Genomic DNA, 18977 nt, shown 5'->3' with positions numbered 1-18977 from the left:
TTAAACGGTTGACTTTTATGTTAACTTTTTGGTTAATCCATTGATCAAAAGTCAATCTCGAATCAAGAGTTAGCTTTTTACATAAAAAGATTGTAAATGATTCTAATTTCACTCTAGCCAAGTTAATTTTCAGAAATTTCAAAGATTTAACCCAAAAATCAACATTTCAGAAAAAGTCACTCACATAGTTGATTTTTTGGTCAAATTTTCGACCAAAAAAATTGGAAAATTAAAAAATCCACAAAAATTTTCCATTTTAGTTTCAATTTGACTTTAGAGTCATATTCAGCTAGAAATAAAATTAGTTTTGTTCTAGTCAAAATTAGACCTAGTTCCTTTTACAACATTTGATTTAAGGATAATTACTCATTCACCCGTTCATTCAGTTTCGGGAACGGTCTTGTTAAAATGCCCTAATTAAGGAGTCCAAATCAATTTTTATGATTTGTGGATGAACATTTTCATTGTGCTCATTTTCTTGAGACAAGTCCGAATCCGGGTCCATCTTAGGAGATTCATTTGGGAACTTTTCAATTAGAGGAATTCAACCTTCTTGAATATAGGAAAACCAAGCTAATAAACTAAAGAAATTCAAGTTGATCCATTTGAGACTCAAATTTAATTTCGCGAATTAAGGTTCAATTTTACCATTAAACCTCAATTCATTTTTGGCATAAGAGTCGTGACATCAATTCAAAGTCAATTAAGATACAATAGGTTACACTAGGTATGAGCAATTAATTGAATAAGTTCCTTGCGATATTACTTGAATTCAATTTCGATTAATTTGCGATTTCTGTTAAATTAATGTCTCGAATTTGAATTTGGATAACGACTTGTTAAATTGAATTTTATTGAGGAAGATTTTTCCAAGTGGATTAGAAATCTAATGAAGAAAGAAGAAACAATTTCCTTCTTGGATTTTTTCTTTTGGACTTACAAAACAAGTCAAAAGAGGAAATAAAGATAAAATAAGAATTTTTGTCTTCTGCAAAAGCCTTGTTATGAATTGAAGAATCAGAAGTGGTGGGCCCAGGTCAAATTGTTGACCTTAGGCGCACACACATATAAAAGGGCGTTACTTTGCCCATGGAAAAAGTGACGAAAAGCCCTAAAATTGAAGGAGCAACACGTTCGTCCAGAGAGCGCCGCTGCAGTCCTACAAGTGGAAAAAAGGAGCCACACATAAGAGCACGTAGGAGCCACGCGAATCCTTAAACAAGAACGCGAAGCCATACGTACGCGGACTTGATTTTGGCATACATAAAGCGTTTTGCTTTGAGCTTGAACACATGGTAATTTTGTGTCGTGAGTTTATATCCTGAGTTGTTTATTAACACTTTGAGTTTGTGGATAAATCTAAGTGTGGGAAACACTTGAACGTGTGAGTGATTGTAAACTCGATTCTCCGATTATAATGGATTATTTGTTACTCGCTCTCCCGTGGATGTAGGTACCCATACTCGAATTGAACCGCATAAATTTATGATGTCCTTATTATTTCTCGTTTATTTCTTTACTGATTTCGCGTTGACGTAAATTGCAAAATCCTGTCGTTTTAGCATATTATATTCCAACAATCGGTACTTTGGGATCAGATTTCTTGATTGTGATTTAGAGCTTTTGCTTGTCTGATTATTATCTGGAAATTCTGTTATTTCAATTATATCTCGAGAGGAAATCTGAAATTGAGAAGTTTAATGGGAGCAACAACTTTGTGTTATAAAATATCAAGATGCAGGACATTATTGACAACCCAAGGTTTGGCCAAGGCGCTGGATATTGAAGATGAGTTGCCTATTATAATGAAAACCCTTGAGAGGGTAGAGCTAATTGAAAGACCAAAGAGTACAATCTTGTTAAATTTGTCGAATGAGGTTTAAATAAAGGTCGCTGAGGAGAAGGATACCGTAGCATTATAGGCAAAACTTCAAGTATTCTATGTGAAGAAAAGTTTGAACAATCGCTTATACATGTTAAATAAGATGTTTCAATTTAAATATACTGAAGGTGTGTTTATCACAACCCACCTAGATGAATTTAATAAACTCATGATGGATCTGAAGAATGTCGGTAAGATACTTGATGATGAAGAATATGGCATGATGTTGTTAGCCTCTTTACTAAAGTCATGGGAGCACTTTATTGATTCACTGTTGCAGAGACGTACTACAATTACCTCAAAAGAGGTAAAGTCCACATTATTCTCTAAGGAGTGGCAGAGAAAGTTGCAAGATGACGGTTTGGCACAAGGAGTAGCGCAAGCACTGACTATTCGGGGTAGAGAACAACATCGAGGGTCTAGTAGTAGCAGAGGTAAAATCATATCGAAATCATGTCATAGAAAGTCCAAGGGACACGTGAAGTGCTTTGAATGTCACGAGGAGGACACATTAGGAGAGATTGTCCAAAGCGAAGGAATAAAGTTGATAGGCATAATACCACAAGCAGTGTGGCAAACGTTGCCGATGGGAGCAATAGTGATGCATAAGCTGTTTTATATGTGATTACTACTTCGTTAGGAAACAAATGGGTGCTAGATTCAGGGTGTTCTTATCATATGACGCCTCATAAGAACTAGTTTACTACTGACCAGACTGTAGATGGCGGTAAAATTTTTTTGGGGAATAATGCAATTTGTAAGGTTATGGGGATAGGTACAATTCGGATTCAGATGCACGATGGGGTGGTGCGCACATTGACAAATGTGAGGCATGTACCAGAGCTCAAGAAGAACCTTATTTTTTTTTGGGACACTCGATGACATCGGGTGTAGGTACAGTGCTGAAGGTGGAGTACTGAAGATCTCTTTGTGAATGCTAGTATGAGCACCTAGAGAGGGTGAATAGGTGCGAAAACAAATTTTTGCGAAGAATAGTGTAAAACTTTACTTTTAATTTGAGTCTGTTTTAACGGTAGACTTTGAAATAGAAACAAGACTCTAATAATTAAATAAAGTTACGAGTAAAGTAAAGAGTTTAGGGAAGAGAATAAGAACACAAGGTTTATAGTGGTTCGGCTTAATCCAAGCATACGTCCACTCTCCCGCACTAACAGCCCACCGGTTGGATTTCACTATGAATCAAAAGAGTCGTTACAGTATCATGTCCTTGATTCCACAGTGTAGAGACTCTTTTACACTTCCTTAAGGTCTTACAAATGTATAAACTCTCTTTTGAGTACAAGTTTACGCTCAACAAATGAATTGGCCAAGAACGAGGAGCTTCAGACTTTGGAATTTTTCTATCATGTATACACTCGAATAACTGTAACATTTTCCTTATATACTCCTCCATGCCTTCATAATCATTGGCACTTTCCAAATAAGTTATTCCAATCTACCCATTGGACATAATCAATTAGGGAGATTTCGAGATATTAAAGGAACATGACGATAGCCCACCAATCATGCTCGCCCATACAATTAGGATTTAGGTTTCCATAAGTAAAACCTTCCAAATTTGCTTTGCCAATCAACGGATCTAAATTACCCAATTTAATATCAAGATGAATAATAGATTCTGAGATGCTATATCCAACCAAGAGATCTTCTTTAGTCGATAGAATAAAATCCTCAAAGAAATACTCAATCTTGGATAAGTCTTCTTCGACGGTCTAAACCGTCAATGAGGGTAAACTTTGAATCTTGAGTTTGGTAGTCCAGCGGTCTTCAAACTTTGACTAGAGAGTTTGCAAGTCTTTAGACTAGACTGATGGAAATGTTTTGTCAGCTTCAAAACATGCAAGGAGGTTTTCTCCAACAATCTCCCCTTTTTTATGGTGACAAAATTTTCCTGCAGATTTGGATATTTTTGACCCGCAAGACAATACTCAAGCACACATGGGTATCTCATAAAAGATAATTAGCTTAGTAAAGATAGTAATACATCTGCAGCCACGGAAACACAACCATCTCCCCTTTTGGCAACATTAAAAGGTAGAGATTAAAAGAAAATGAAATTAAGATTGTTTTGGAACGCGAGTAATTTGAAAATCTCCCATCGATCGGACAATTCCTTCCAGCTTTTTCAAATCCTCCTTCAATTAAGCCACTTCTTCACCCTTGGCATTTGCTTGAACTTGAAGAGCAAGGGCATGAATTTGACCATGCAAGGAAACTGAAGAGGCTTGACCTTCGCATCCCAGGGCATAAATTTGGCCTCGCATCTCCATAAGAATGTCAAGCAGTCTTCGAAAGTCTGTTGAATTATTAGTCTGAGTGCTTGCCTCTACATGATTAGTTTGAGGAGTGTTTGCAGATGATGGCAAGTCAGCATGAGCATCCAGATTTGGGAGATGAAACCTCATGACCTTCCTCAGGAAATTGAGAGGCATAGATGTCTTCTGGATCTGAAGGTGAACGACTAACATCTTCACTAAAACCAATTGAAGAGGTACCTCTTTTCTTAGCCACTCCCCATGTTTCATTGCCTTCAGGTGGTGAGAAGTACTCTTCATGCTCTGTCTCTTCTTGTTCACCTCTGCCCTCTTCTTCTTCTGCAGTCCTTTCTTCCTTTGCTTATTTTCTCAACGATTCTCTCTCTTCACTCCTTTGCTCCGACTCTTCTCTGTTTTGATCCTCTCTCTCCTCTATCTCTGGAACGGAACGATGTAAGTTTCTCAATGCAAAAGCGGAAATGGTGATATCATCCTCATCTTCTTCATCCTCCAAGATGAGTGCTCTTCTTTTCTTTGATGGAGCAATCAATTGCTCTTTCCCTTTCCATTTTGTAGCTGAAGAAACTTGGTGAGTCTTGACAGGGGTTTTCTCCTTAAATCACTCCAAAGCTTTGTTCAATTCCTTCAGATGCATTTTGGAAACCATTTTCAGTCCCACCACCATGTGATCACAAGTACGAACACAGAGAAACTTAGGAGGCTGAACATTGAAGTGTCTGAATAACTTTGTAACAAGCGCTGAGTAAGGAAGTTGGCATTTGTCTTTCACCATCGTTCTATACATATGAAACATGAATGTGTGAGGCAGAGAGAACTTTTTCCCAATGTTGATGGCATACATCAACTTTGCTTCTAAGTTGGAGACATCGGTCTTCGAAATCGATTTGGGTCTGAGGCAATTGATCACAATCTTGTGGAGCAAAATATTTAAGGCATTCATCCTCCAAAGAAGAAATTTTTCCTTCAGCCATTCCATCTCAAACAAGCTCTACCGTCGCACGATCAACATACACACTAATTGATTGGAATGCCCATCGCTCTACTCCAATCACATCTGCCAATGTGTCCATATCAACAATGTAGTCCTGGTCTCGAACACTAAAAGAAAATCTATTCGCATCCAAGAAACTTAGATTAGAATAGAAGTACGTCGTAAGTTCTGGATGAGCCACCGTTGCTTCAGAGCAAAATTGTTCAAGTTGAAAAAGAGTGAATTTATCTTGCAACTTCATATTCAAAGAATCAAGGAAATCAAAGTCCACACTTCTTGGATTGATCACTCCCCGCTGTAGCAACTTAGAGTAAAGTCGCTTGTGTTTATCTTAACGAAACAAGTTTGTCCTTTTGCTTTTTATATTTGCCGCAACACTCATTCTAGGCTTAAAATGAGTGTACATTTTCTCATCATCATTCCCATCAGGCTGACTAAAACCTTCAACACGTGGATCAATTGGAATATTCGTAAACGCTTGTTCCGACCTACTGAGGAGCAATTCCCAATAGTTCCATTGTACGTAAAAAGTGGGTTTCATTTCGATACCATTTCTCTTTCAAAAATGCATCGGTATAGTTCAAGTGAGTGCCTCCCTTCTTCAAGGCGGAGTAGAGTTTAAAGATAAAAGCAGGCTTTTGAGTTCTTACGGGTTCTACGTCTTCAGTGATTTCTTCCTCCGCTCTATGATCAATATCATGAGGTCTAGCTTGAGGAGATTGACCCGGTTGAGAATGTTGTGGTCCCCTTCGCGATCCTTGAGGACTTTCTTTGGGAAGCCATTCTCACAGTCTTTGAGAGATTCCAAACTTGATTCGTGAGAAAGATGCGAACTTTGAAGATTAAACTAGAGAGTACAAGTAAGTAAAGTTCTGTGCTTTTTAGGGTTTGTGAGGAAGACGATCATTATATAAGGCAATCGAAAAGAGGCATACGGAACATCGTAAAAGGAAAAATAGAAAATGCCTTTTAAAAAAAAAAACTGTCTTTTTGAAAAATAGATAACCGTCAAAAGATAACTTCTTTTCGAAAATGAATGATTGCAATAATCACGAAAATGGGAAGATAACATCAATCAATTACAAATTAATAGATGAACGTACCTTTTCGAGATTTTATCCGTAAGATAAATTTCTAAAATAGAAATAACTTACAATCGTGAATTTTGATCTTCTAAGTTTGAATATCTTTAGACTTTTAACCCTAAGTCTGAACTTATTCAGACTTTAAGATATTGAGTTTGGAATGAATAAGCTCAAATTGACTTTTCTCTAGTGGTTTTGTAAAAATATATGCCAACTAATTCTTTGAGTCTATAAATTGGATCAAGACTTCTCCATTTTGAACATGGTCTCTAATAAAATGATGTCGAATCTCTATATGCTTTGCTCTTGAATGAAAAATTGGATTCTTGGTGAGATTAATCACGCTGGTGTTATCACATTTGATCTCAGTGCTTGAGTCTTCAATTCCAAAGTCTCTTAGCTATTGTTTTATCCACAAAATTTGAGAACAACAACTTCCAAGAGCTACATACTCTACTTTTGCTGTTGAAAGAGCTACTGTATTTTACTTTCTTGAAAACCAAGATACTGTCCTGTTCCCAAGTAATTGACAAGTGCCCGAGGCATTCTTTCCATCAACTCTACATCCTGCTAGATCTGTGTTTGAATATCCAAGGAGTGTAAAATCTCCTTTTTTAGGATACCACAGACCCATATTAGAAGTTGATGCAACGTATTTGATGATACGTTTTGCAGCACTTAAATGAGATTCTTTGGGATCTGATTGAAATCTGGCACAAATACAAACACTAAACAAAATGTCAGGTCTAGAAGTAGTAAGATAAAGAAGTGAACCAATGATGCTCCTGTATAGCTTTTGGTCAATTTTCTGTCCTCCTTCATCTTTGTCCAGCTTCGAGGAACTTGACATTGGTATATCAGTTTTTTTGCAATTCTCCAAGTCAAACTTTTTAACGAGTTCTTTAGCATATTTTTCTTGGTGGATAAAAGTTCATTCCTTCAATTGTTTTACTTGAAGTCTGAGAAAGAAGGATAGTTCACCCATCATACTCATTTCAAACTCATCCCGCATAGTTTTAGAGAATTTCTTGCACAGATTTTCGTTAGGTGATCCAAAAATAATGTCATCAACATAGATTTGAACAATTAAAAAGTTTTTGCTTTCTCTTTTGATAAACAAGGTAGTATCTACTTTACCTTTAACAAAGCCATTTTTAATTAAAAACTTACTTAACCTGTCGTACCAAGCTCGAGGTGCTTGCTTTAAATTGTATAGCGTCTTTTTCAATCTGAATACAGAGTCTGGTCTCCTTGGGTCTTCAAAACCGGGAGGTTGTTCCACATAGACTTCCTCTTGGATAAATCAATTTAGGAAAGCGCTTTTGACGTCCATTTGGAATAACCTGAAATTCTTATAACAAGCAAAAGCAAGTAATAATCTAATTGCTTCTAACCTTGCTACTGGTGCATAAGTCTCATCATCATCTATCCCTTCTTCTTGCTTTGTTCTTTATAACTTTTTATTTCTCGTTCATTTTGTTTTTGAAAACCCATTTAGCTCTAATGATGGATTTACCTTTTGGTTTAGAGTCAATTCCCAAACATCATTGATACTGAATTGCTGAGTTCTTCTTACATAACTTCAATTTAGCTTTCATCAATTAAAGCTTCTTCTATGCTCTTGGTTGTATTTCGAAATAAGAGCCACGGCACTAGACTCTTCACGCCTTTTGGATCTTGTACGAATTCCTTCACTAATGTCACTAATAATGAGTTCTTGGGGATGACTAGACTTGTGCTTCCAGCTGCTAGTTAGTTTGTCGACTGTGATCTTTTTCTTCATTTGATTCTTCAACGATCATTCGTTCTTTGGTCTTCTAAAGTCCGAGCGCTTTTGGAGATTTAGACTTTGTAGAGTTTGGAGCAGTTCGAATTCTTCATATTGAGTCTGAATCGATTAATTTTGTATAAAGTCTTGAAATTTGACATTCATCGATTCCTCCACAAATTGAGTCTTTTTGTTGTATACTCTGTGAGCTTTGCTAGTGGTTGAATATCCAGGAAGATGCCTTCGTTTGATTTCTCTTCAAACTTACCAATTCGATCATTTGCTTTTTCAATATAAAACATTTGCATCCAAACACATGAAAATAAGAAACAATTGACTTCTTTCCCTCCTTGAACAACTCATAGGAGTTTTCTCCTGAATAGGCCTTAAGAAGACTCTATTAATAATATAACACGCTGTAAAACTGCTTCAGCCCAAAAAGAGAGAAAATGTTACTTTCAATTAAAAGTGTTCTAGTCATTTCTTGCAATGATCTATTCTTCCTTTCCACAACTCCATTTTGTTCTGGAGTGTATGGTGAGAGAACACATGTTGAAAACCAGATTCATCACAGAATTTAGTAAAGTCTTGATTTTCAAATTCACCTCCATGGTCTGTCCGTATACTTGAAATAGCATACCCTTTTTTATTTTGAACTTTCTTAGCAAATTTTATAAAATAAGAAAATGTTTCGGACTTACTTGCCAGGAAAATACCCAAATGAATCGTGAATAATCATCCACTATTACTAGGCAATATTTATTACCTCCAACTTATGGCACCATTAGTGTACTTATCCGTATATTCCCATGTCTTCGCCTCGTGAATGTCTGAGAGGAGTCTTTACTGGTTTCTGAACATGTTCCTTCTTGAAAGTTGATTTCGTAACCTGTGTCGCACAGTTGACTAATACTTAGCAAGTTATAGTTGAGTCCTTCCACTAAGGAAATGTTACTGATTGTGAGACTTCCAATTTTTACGGTTCCGTATCCCACAATCCTACCTTTGATATTTCTTCTAAAAGAAACTTTTCCACCATTAACTTGTATAATCTTTATGAAACAACTTGAGTCTCCTGTCATATGTCTTGAGCATCCACTATCCAAGTACCATTTAACATTTTTCTTGATAGTAACTTGCATTTAAAAAAAGAAACTCATGCTTTCTTTGGTACCTATACTTTTTGGGTCCAATGGAGTTAGTGCAATATACAGTCTTTATCAAAACCTTATTAACGAGTTTCCAAACCATGGACATTCTTTCTCAAAATGTTCTAAGCTGTTGCACTTAGAACATTTGAGAATACTACGGCCTACAGGTTTTACAAAGACTTTTTGGAAATGATTTTTATAATAATCTTTTGTCAGTCTTTGTTTAATTCTTTCATTTACTTTAGGAAAATCAGTTAAAGGAATGATTTCAGCGGTCATTCCTAAACCCGATTTGTTAAAGTAAGGTATTTGTCTTTGAGAGAATCTTTTCTAATTTCTCGAGATCCTATAGAATACCTTTTGAAACATTTGAAATGACATTTTTCAAAAGTGCATTTTCTTTTGAAAGAGATTTTTTTTTTTTTTTTTTAGTTCGGAAATCCTCTTGAGAGAGATTTTGAGACTAAGACAATTCATCAATAAATTTAGAGACTTTAGTAGGAATTTTTAAATTACTTACCTCAATTTCACTGTCTGAGTTCGAGTCTGTCTCAGAATCTGAATTTGATTCTGACTGTCCATTAGATAGATATTAGCATAATCATCATCACTCTCTTCACACTTGGTATCACTCCAAGTTTTTGCTTTGAGAGCTTTTATGTATTTCTCAGCTTTCCCTTTCTTTTTCTTCAGTAAGAGATAGTTGGGTCTGATGTGTCCCTTTTTCTTGCATTCAAAACAAATCACATCTTTATTGGATTCATCATCCTCAACTGATTTATTTTGAGACTTTTGAGAATTTTATTTCTTCCAATTGAATTTTCTTCCCTTTTGTTCGTTTTCCGAACCTTCTTATCATAAGAGCAAGCTCTTCATCGTTCATATCATCTTATGAATCTGTAACATCAGAATCATCATTAGATTTTAATGTAGTAGATTTTTTTACCTTTGGGATCTTTAACTTCATTGATTTGCTCCTCTTTATAAGACTGAAGAGTGCCAACCAAATCGTCAACAAATAGTGGCATGATCCTTTGTGTCTCCCTTATTGAAGTCCTTATGTGATTCCAATCTTCGAAAAGTCCACGCAGTAACTTGTTAACCTTCATGGGTTCAGAGATTGGTTGACCTTGATACTCAAGACCATTCACGATTTCTGTAAAACGACTAAACATGTCAGTGATAGATTCTCCTAGTTTCATCTTGAATGCTTCATATTGATCGAGCAGAATATTGATTCTAGTTTCTTTCACTCAATCGGTTCATTCATAGGTGATGTGCAATCTATCCAGACTTCTTTTAACTGCTTTCACAAGAAGATATTCTGTTATATTCAGTGGGAGATAATGCACAATATAAAAAATAAATTGCTTTTGCATCAAGAGCTTATCTCTTGGTTATTTCTTCTTGAGTCATCTCGCTGGACTCAACGGCTTCTTTTCCCTTTCTAAGACTGTTGTAGCTTTAGGAATAATTCATTTGTCTACCACATCCCATTCTAGAGGATCTTTTGATCTTAGGAATGCCTTCATCTTGTTTTTCCATATATTGTAATCCTTTTCATCAAAGTAAGATGATCTGGTATTGCTTTGCCCTTCAACCAAACCTAGAGCCAACATACTAGCCATGAATCGTTAACTCTGAAGTAAAAACACTTCAATTTAAATGAGTACACATGCTCTAATACCAATTGTGAATGTTAGTATGAACACCTAGAGGGGGTGAATAGGTGCGAAAATAAACTTTTGCGAAGAATAGTGTAAAACTTTACTTTTAATCTGAGTCTATTTAACGGTAGACTTTGAAATAGAAACAAGACTCTAATAATTAAATAAAGTTACGAATAAAGTAAAATAGTTTAGGGAAGATAATAAGAACACAAGGTTTATAGTGGTTCGGCTTAATCCAAGCCTACGTCCACTCTCCCGCACTGACAGCTCATTGGCTGGATTTCACTATGAATCAAAAGAGTCATTACAATATCACGTCCTTGATTCCACAGTGTAGAGACTCTGCTACACTTCCTCAAGGTCTCACAAATGTATAAACTCTCTTTTGAGTATAAGTTTACGCTCAACAAATGAATTGGCCAAGAACAAGGAGTTTCAGATTTTGAAATTTTTCTATCATGCACACACTCGAATAACTGGAACATCTTCCTTATATACTCCTCCATGCCTTCATAACTATTGGCACTTTCCAAAGGAGCTCTTCCAATCTACCCGTTGGACAGAATCAATTAGGGAGATTTCGAGTTATTAAAGCAACATGACGATAGCCCACCAATCCTGCTCGCCCATACAATTAGGATCTAGGTTTCCATAAGTAAAACCTTCCAAGTTTGCTTCGCCAATCAATGGATCTAAATTACCCGATTTAATATCAAGACGAATAATGGATTCCGAGATGTTATATCCAGCCGAGATATATTTTTTAGTCGATAGAATCAAATCCTCAAAGAAATACTCAATCTTGGATGAGTCTTCTTTGACGGTCTAGAAACTGTTAAAAATGGTAGACTTTGAATCTTGAGTCTGGTGGTCCGGCGGTCTTTAGAGTTTGACAAGAGAGTCTGCAAGTATTTAGACTAGATTGATGGAAATGTTTTGTCAGCTTCAAAACACACAAGGAGGTTTTCTCCAACACTCTTGAGGTGCCATGATAGTGATGAAGGGAAATAAAGTGAATACTCTCTATCATCTACTGAGAGAGACCGTGATTGGAACCGCTGTAGTTTCATCAGATGAGTCAGACTCTAACTTGACTCAATTATGGCATATGTGTTTGGGGCACATGAGTGAGGCAAGTATACAATCTTTGAGTGAAAGGGGTTGTTGAAAGGTCGAAGACGGGGAAGCTTGACTTATGTGAGCACTACATCTTTGGAAAGCAGCACTGAGTTAAGTTTACTATAGATGTTCGTTTGACCAAACGACCAATTGAATATATTCATTCAGACATTTGGGGCCCGTCTTCAGTTCCTTCAAAAGGAGGTGCCCGATATATGCTGACATTTATCAATGACTATTCGAGAAAGGTATTGGTATACTTTCTAAAGCACAAATATGATGTATTTGATCGGTTCAAGAAATTTAAGGCATTGATTGAGAAGTAATAAGATAAACAAATCAAGTGCTTGAAAACTGATAATGGCATGGAGTTTTATGGTAAAGATTTTACCGAGTTTTGTGAGAAATAATGTATTGTAAGACACCGCACAGTACCTAGGACACCACCGTAGAATGGCGTGGCAGAACAAAAGAACATAACTTTGCTTAAGCAAGCCCGATGCATGCTTTCGCATGCAGGACTTGGCAATGAATTTTGGGCCGAAGCAATGAACATGGCATGTTATCTAATTAATCGATCTCCATCATTTGCTATTGAGTGGAAGATTCCTGAGGAAGTATGGTTGGGGAAACCTGTTGATTACTCCGGATTACATATATTCGGATGTCTTGCGTATGCTCATGCAAGTGATGGTTAGCTTGAGCTGAGGGTGAAGAAGTGCATATTTCTGGATTATGCACATGGGGTGAAATGCTACCGACTATGGTGCACCGATCCCGAGATCACCCCATTTTTAATCAACGAGATGTGATATTTGACGAGACTACAATGCTTTAATAGAGGAGTTATGAGACATAACCAGCGAGAAGACAAATCATGGTGTTATTAGTGGGGTGGAGCTTCAGGTGGAGACTCCGGAGATCTTGAAGGTAACATAAGTTGAGACTGCAAATGAGGCCGCAATTCTTGAAATCGGTGATAATGAACAACTAGCAAAGCCGTAGCACATTATAGTAGTAGATAGACAGAGAAGGCAAATTAAATCATTGATACGTTATGGTTATAATATATTGCTTATTTATTGACTGTAGGTGATGAAGTGGAGACAGATGAGCCTTCGTCTTACTCTGAGGTGATGGCTAGTTCGGAATCGTTGCAGTGGTTAGGGGCTATGAGTGAAGAGATGTAAACACTCCATCAAAATCAAATATGGGAACTGGTCAATGTACCTAAGAGCCAAAAGATTGTCGGAAGTAAATGGGTCTTTAAACGGAAAGAAGGCATTCCTGGTGTCGAGGCAGCAAGGTATAAGGCGAGACTTGTGGCGAAAGGGGTATACACAATGTGAGGGCATTGATTGTAATGAGGTGTTCTCTTCTGTGGTAAGACATACTTTTATTTGTGTTTTACTTGCATTAGTTGCTTCGCAAGATCTCGAGTTAGAGCAACTAGATGTGAAAACTGTATTCCTTCACGGTGAGTTAGAGGAGTAGATTTACATAAGGCAACTAGGGGGATTTGCTATTCCGGGTAAGGAAGATCATGTTTGCTTGTTGAAGAAATCATTGTGCAGGCTAAAACAATATCCTAGGCAGTGGTATAAACGTTTTGATGCTTTCATGGCTAGTCAAGACTACACAAAAGTCAGATGAATAGCTGCGTTTACTTTAGGAGATTGGAGAATGGTTTTTTGATTTATCTACTTTTATATTTTGATGATATGCTGATAGCAGCTAAGAATATGTCTGATATTGATGTGCTGAAAAGGCGATTAAATGTTGAATTTGAGCTAAAAGATTTAGGTGCTGCAAAGAAAATATTAGGTATGGAGATTTTGCGTGATAGGATTGCAGGATTTTTACGTTTATCTCAGAAGAAATATATTGAGAAGATCATGACACGTTTTAATATGTAGTTGGCAAAATCTGTAAGTACACATTTAGTGAAACACTTTAAACTTTCAGATAAATTATTACTGAAAACTGAGAAGGAGGAGGAGCATATGTCCCGTGTTCCTTATTTTAGTGCCGTGGGTAGTATTATGTATGCTATGGTGAGCACTAGCTTGATATTTCATAAGTTGTTGGCATGGTTAGTCGCTATATGAAGTGTCCTAGTAAAACTCATTGGGAAGTTGTGAAGTGGATCCTCAGATATTTAAAGGGGACAATAGACATGGGTATAGTATACCGGAGGGACAGTATTGGCAATGAGACCACTGGTTTTGTGATTTGGATCACGCCGATGACTTGGATGATTGCAAATCTTTAGCATGGTACGTGTTTACTCTAACGGGTGGTGCAATTAGTTGGAAATCATCATTACAAGATAACATTACCTTGTCTTCGACTAAAGTAGAGTACATGGCACTAACCTTTGAAGTGAAGGAGACGATATGGTTACAAAGTTTGCTCTCGCACTTTGGGTTAGAACATAAAAGTGTGGATATACACCATGATAATCAAGGTGCGATATATTTTGCATATAATCCAGTTTATCATGAGCGAATGAAGCATATCAACATCAGGTATCACTTCATCTGAGATGTCTTAGTTAAGGGTATTGTTATTGTCAAAAAGATTGCTACAACAGATAACCCGGCAGACATGATGGCTAAGTCTATTCCTTTGGTAAAACTCAAACTCTGCTTGAGTTCTATTAGCATTTGTGGAGAGTGAGTGCCCGTTAGGGCGTTGGGAGAGCAGCATAGATGATGGACACTATAACTTGGCTTCAAATATCAAGCCAATGTGGAGAATTGTTAAATTAATATCTCAAGTTTGAATTCAGATAACGATTTGTTAAACTAAATTTTATTGAGGAAGATTTTCCCAAGATTAGAAATCAGATGAAGAAAGAGAAAACAATTTCCTTCTTGGATTTTTTCTTTTGGACCTGCAAAAGAAGACAAAAGAGGAAATAAAAGATAAAATAAGAATCTTCTGTCTTCTGCATAAGCCTTGTTACGAATTGAAGAATTAGAAGTGGTGGGCCTAGGTCAAATTGTTGACCTTGGGCACACACATATAAAAGAGCGTTACTTTGCCCATGGAAAAAGTGACGAAAAGCCCTAAAATTGAAGGAGCAACACGTTCATCTAGAGAGCGCCGATGTAGTCCTACAAGTGAAAAAAGGAACCGCACGTAGGAGCACGTAGAAGCCACGTGAAGCCTTAAACAAGAACGCTGAAGCCATACATACATGGACCATGTAAATTTCGGGTGTCCTTATTATTTATCTTTTATTTCTCACGATGATTTCGCGTTGACGTAAATTGCAGGATCCTATCGTTTCCGCATATTATATTCCAACAATTTTGATCAAGAAATTATGTGAAATTGCTCAATTTGGCCTAAAAAGACCAATTGCATGTACCCATGGTGCAGTCCATTATTTTTTGTGTTAATTAAGTAATTAGGTCAATATTAAATTATTGAATCGCATTTATATGGTTTAATTAGCTTGCTTTCTTTAGAATTAGACCATTGTTCCACTGATTGAACAAGTTTTCTTTCCAATTTGATCCTTGATGGTCTAAATTACATAAAATTTAGGACTTCAAGGGCCAAGATGCTCGAGCCGTCGCCGAATCAATCGAACCAAATTGCAACGTTCCCAAGACTGATTGGTTCCCGATATGATCTTGTTTTGAGGTGGAATTGTGGATCGAATTGGGAGGACCAATTGCAAGATTTTGGGACCCATAATTGAACCGACTAGTCTTGGAATTGGGAGTTGGATTGACCGACCAGTCTGGTTTGGTCTGATTCGGTTCGGTGGAATTGGTAAGTTTGTTATTTTATACCAAAAAAAAATTAAGCAATGTTACAGCTTTGCTGCTTGTGGCACGGTGCATAAATATATGCAACTTGCTGCTTGTCCCTCGAGAGTTTCCTCATCCACACAACAAGCTTTTCTCTATACTCTCGTTACTAACAAAAGAGAGTTCATCAGCAAAGGTAAATGGCCTTTCTATTTTCTCAATACTCCATGAAAGAGTGGTTCTTTAGCGGGAGAGGATAAGGCTTTGACTTGAGATTAAGGCGACAAGTCTTGCAATGAATGCTTGGTCGGTATCTTGAAAGACTAATTCTCCTTTTTACTGAAGTTCTCGCATTGACGATTTCTCATTTCCTTTCTTCTAGGGCTTGACTTGGGATACAACTTGTTGGGAGTAGGTTTTGGCTTGCCTCTTTTCACTTATTAGGAGGATAGGTTCGGTTGGTATTGGTTGAGCTTAAGGGGCTTCACGACTAAATCCATCCATAAACCTAGATTCCAATAATCTTATAACCAAAGCATCATAACAAAGTTCTATGGTGACCCCTCTCAAGACTCAAGACTCAAGGCTCAACACCAAAGATCGATTCTTTGTTCTTTAGCATCAAAAGCATGAATCACGTCAATTCAACCACCATCCGCTCGACCTTTAACCAAACAAGTAGATCCAATTTGATTCATATATTATAAATGGGGAAATTGGGAGGTGTTAGGGTTTGTTTATTAAGAAATTTAAAAATATGTATTTAATATATATAATCAATTGGTCTAGTCTAGTCAGTCCAATCAATCCAGTTCTCACATTAGAACTGAGATTTAAACCAACTGACCACCAGTTCCAAGAATGGGAATTGGGAACCGAACCACCCTCTCTAGGAATCGCCCAAAACTAAGGGGTTCGGTCAGGGAGGTTCTCAGTTTGGGTAGTTCCCATTGTACACCTCTAATTGATCTGACCAATTTGACTAGCCACCGGCAAAAGAGGCCGATTTAGCCCTCCACCGATTAGCTCTTGGTGGCTGACGACCACTAGCGAGTTTATCACTGTGTGTATTTTATTCTTATGCTTTTCAACTTTCCATATTTTGCGAAAATATCCATGGATTTTGTGAAATTATAAAATTACCTTTAATTAGGCCGTAATTGCAAATTCTATTTAAACTTTTGATTTTGGTGCATCAACACCATTCGGATGATCATGTGATATATTTTGACTTAATCCATAATAAACTTTATTAGTCCATTTGATCAAGTTTCGACTGTCAGGTCGAACCGACAGCCAATATTTTATCTTAAAGGGGGACTATATAAGATTTTTCCCTCTAAAACTTTGGGGAGTTTTGATAATATGTATTTTTAGATATGAACAGGAATTTCTCTCTCAAAACTCTCTCCTCTCTCTCTTTCCCATCACTTCTCTTTCCTTTCTCTCTCTCTCACGCTCGCAGATTGCTTTGCGTCGACCACCGCCGCATGGAGCCCCTACAAGCTGAGTACCAAGATCCATCAGCTCCTTTCTTCTCCCATTGTCGCTGCTTGGAGCCCTAATGATTGCCGGAGCTCTCGATTAGCCCGATCAATTGATCGGACCAATCACCAAAGACGAGTCTTGGTGATTCCGGTTGTCAATTCAAAGGTTGGTCGCGATGACCAACTGGCATCCTCGACGTTGCATCACCTCTAATCATCTTCTTTAAACTATCTTGAAGAACCAGGTGACCAAAAAACCACTTAGCTACCACCGGAGGTCCTCCAATTGGCCAATCTCTTGTCGGTGGCTTGAATTGATTCAAAACAAATCAGTTATGTCCAGCCGCTGATTGAGGGCTTGGTCGATGCTAATCTGGTCCACCCAACCAACCATGGCATCCCTTCAATGATCCTTGATGTTCGTGATCCATTCCATAGTTTAGGTTGTCAATCGATCGAGCTCGTTTCATTGAAATCACACAAACGTAAACAATCAAAACTTGAATTTGATGAAATGAGATTGAGCCGGTTGATTGGGCCTAGGACTCAAACCCTAGAACTATATCTCATGTTTAAATTTGTGATTTGGATGTTATGTGATGATATTTGATGATGTTGTGTTGATTGAAGCTGAGATTGAATATGATTTTTACATGATCTACCTAGTTTTGCAAAAATCGCATGCTTGAAAGTGACTCTATATTAGGGCTAACCTAAGGTCCTAAACCTCATTATTTGTCTCGAGGTGTTCTAGACATATGTTCTACATTTGATAAGCTGCAATTTGATGTATTATGGGCCTCAAATGGAGTTCGTTTGATACCTAATTGCATCTTGGAAGTTGGATGATTCTGCTGGATTTTTCATGATATTATGGTATTTTGGTTTTTGAACATATTTTTTTTCCTAATTTTCTCCATGGAAACTGCACAAAATTGTGTTGGTATAACACTTTTTTTTTCTAGAATTTTTGGAGCAAATCTGATTAGGCTAAATCTATATAAAAAAAAAAAAAATGTCACTATGTTGTTCTGTCCTGTTTGAGTCTGTAATACCCTGGGTTTGTCAATCTACACATGTTATCCACTTTGAGCCCACTGGACCCTCACAGTTTTGTTTCTTTGGGCTTCGCCCAGAAAATGTGTATGTATAGATAGAGAACCCAAAACCTTATAAACTAGTCTAAGACTCCCCTAGGCAATATAGGACAAGAGATGCACCCCCTCCCTGTGCATGTCGGAAATACACATTTAAATCTACTATCATGATTCAAATATCAATGATCAAGTCAATTGATTAATCTCTATTAAAAAAAAAAAAAACTACGTCAATGGTCCATTGATTGATTCATCTCATTTTAAAATTCATGTCGATGGTCTATCCATTGACCAATCTTTCACTTAATATCAAATTATATCATGACAGAATGCCTTGTGATAATGTGATCAAGATTACCCTTTTAGCAAGGTCTCTACTTACAAAGCCATTGGCTCGATCCAAAAGGATATCTTAAACTCGATATGCATATCTACAGCCCCTCCATAGGTTCACAACAATATTTAGCACCAAACTCACAACCTTCAATATCTAGAAATTCAATTTATAATCAATTTCATGATCCCTAATTTATTTTATAAACCAATCACATAACATTTTGTAATTCAATCCATCAAATAAAATATACTTCACAAGACATTTTTCATAACATTGCAAAATCCATTTCGTAAACTCTCAACATTTCAAAATGCCTTTTACTAAAAGGT

This window comes from Eucalyptus grandis, chromosome 6, assembly GCF_016545825.1.
Source record: "Eucalyptus grandis isolate ANBG69807.140 chromosome 6, ASM1654582v1, whole genome shotgun sequence".
Taxonomy (NCBI): Eukaryota; Viridiplantae; Streptophyta; class Magnoliopsida; order Myrtales; family Myrtaceae; genus Eucalyptus; species Eucalyptus grandis.
Note: the sequence above shows the minus strand (reverse complement) of the source record.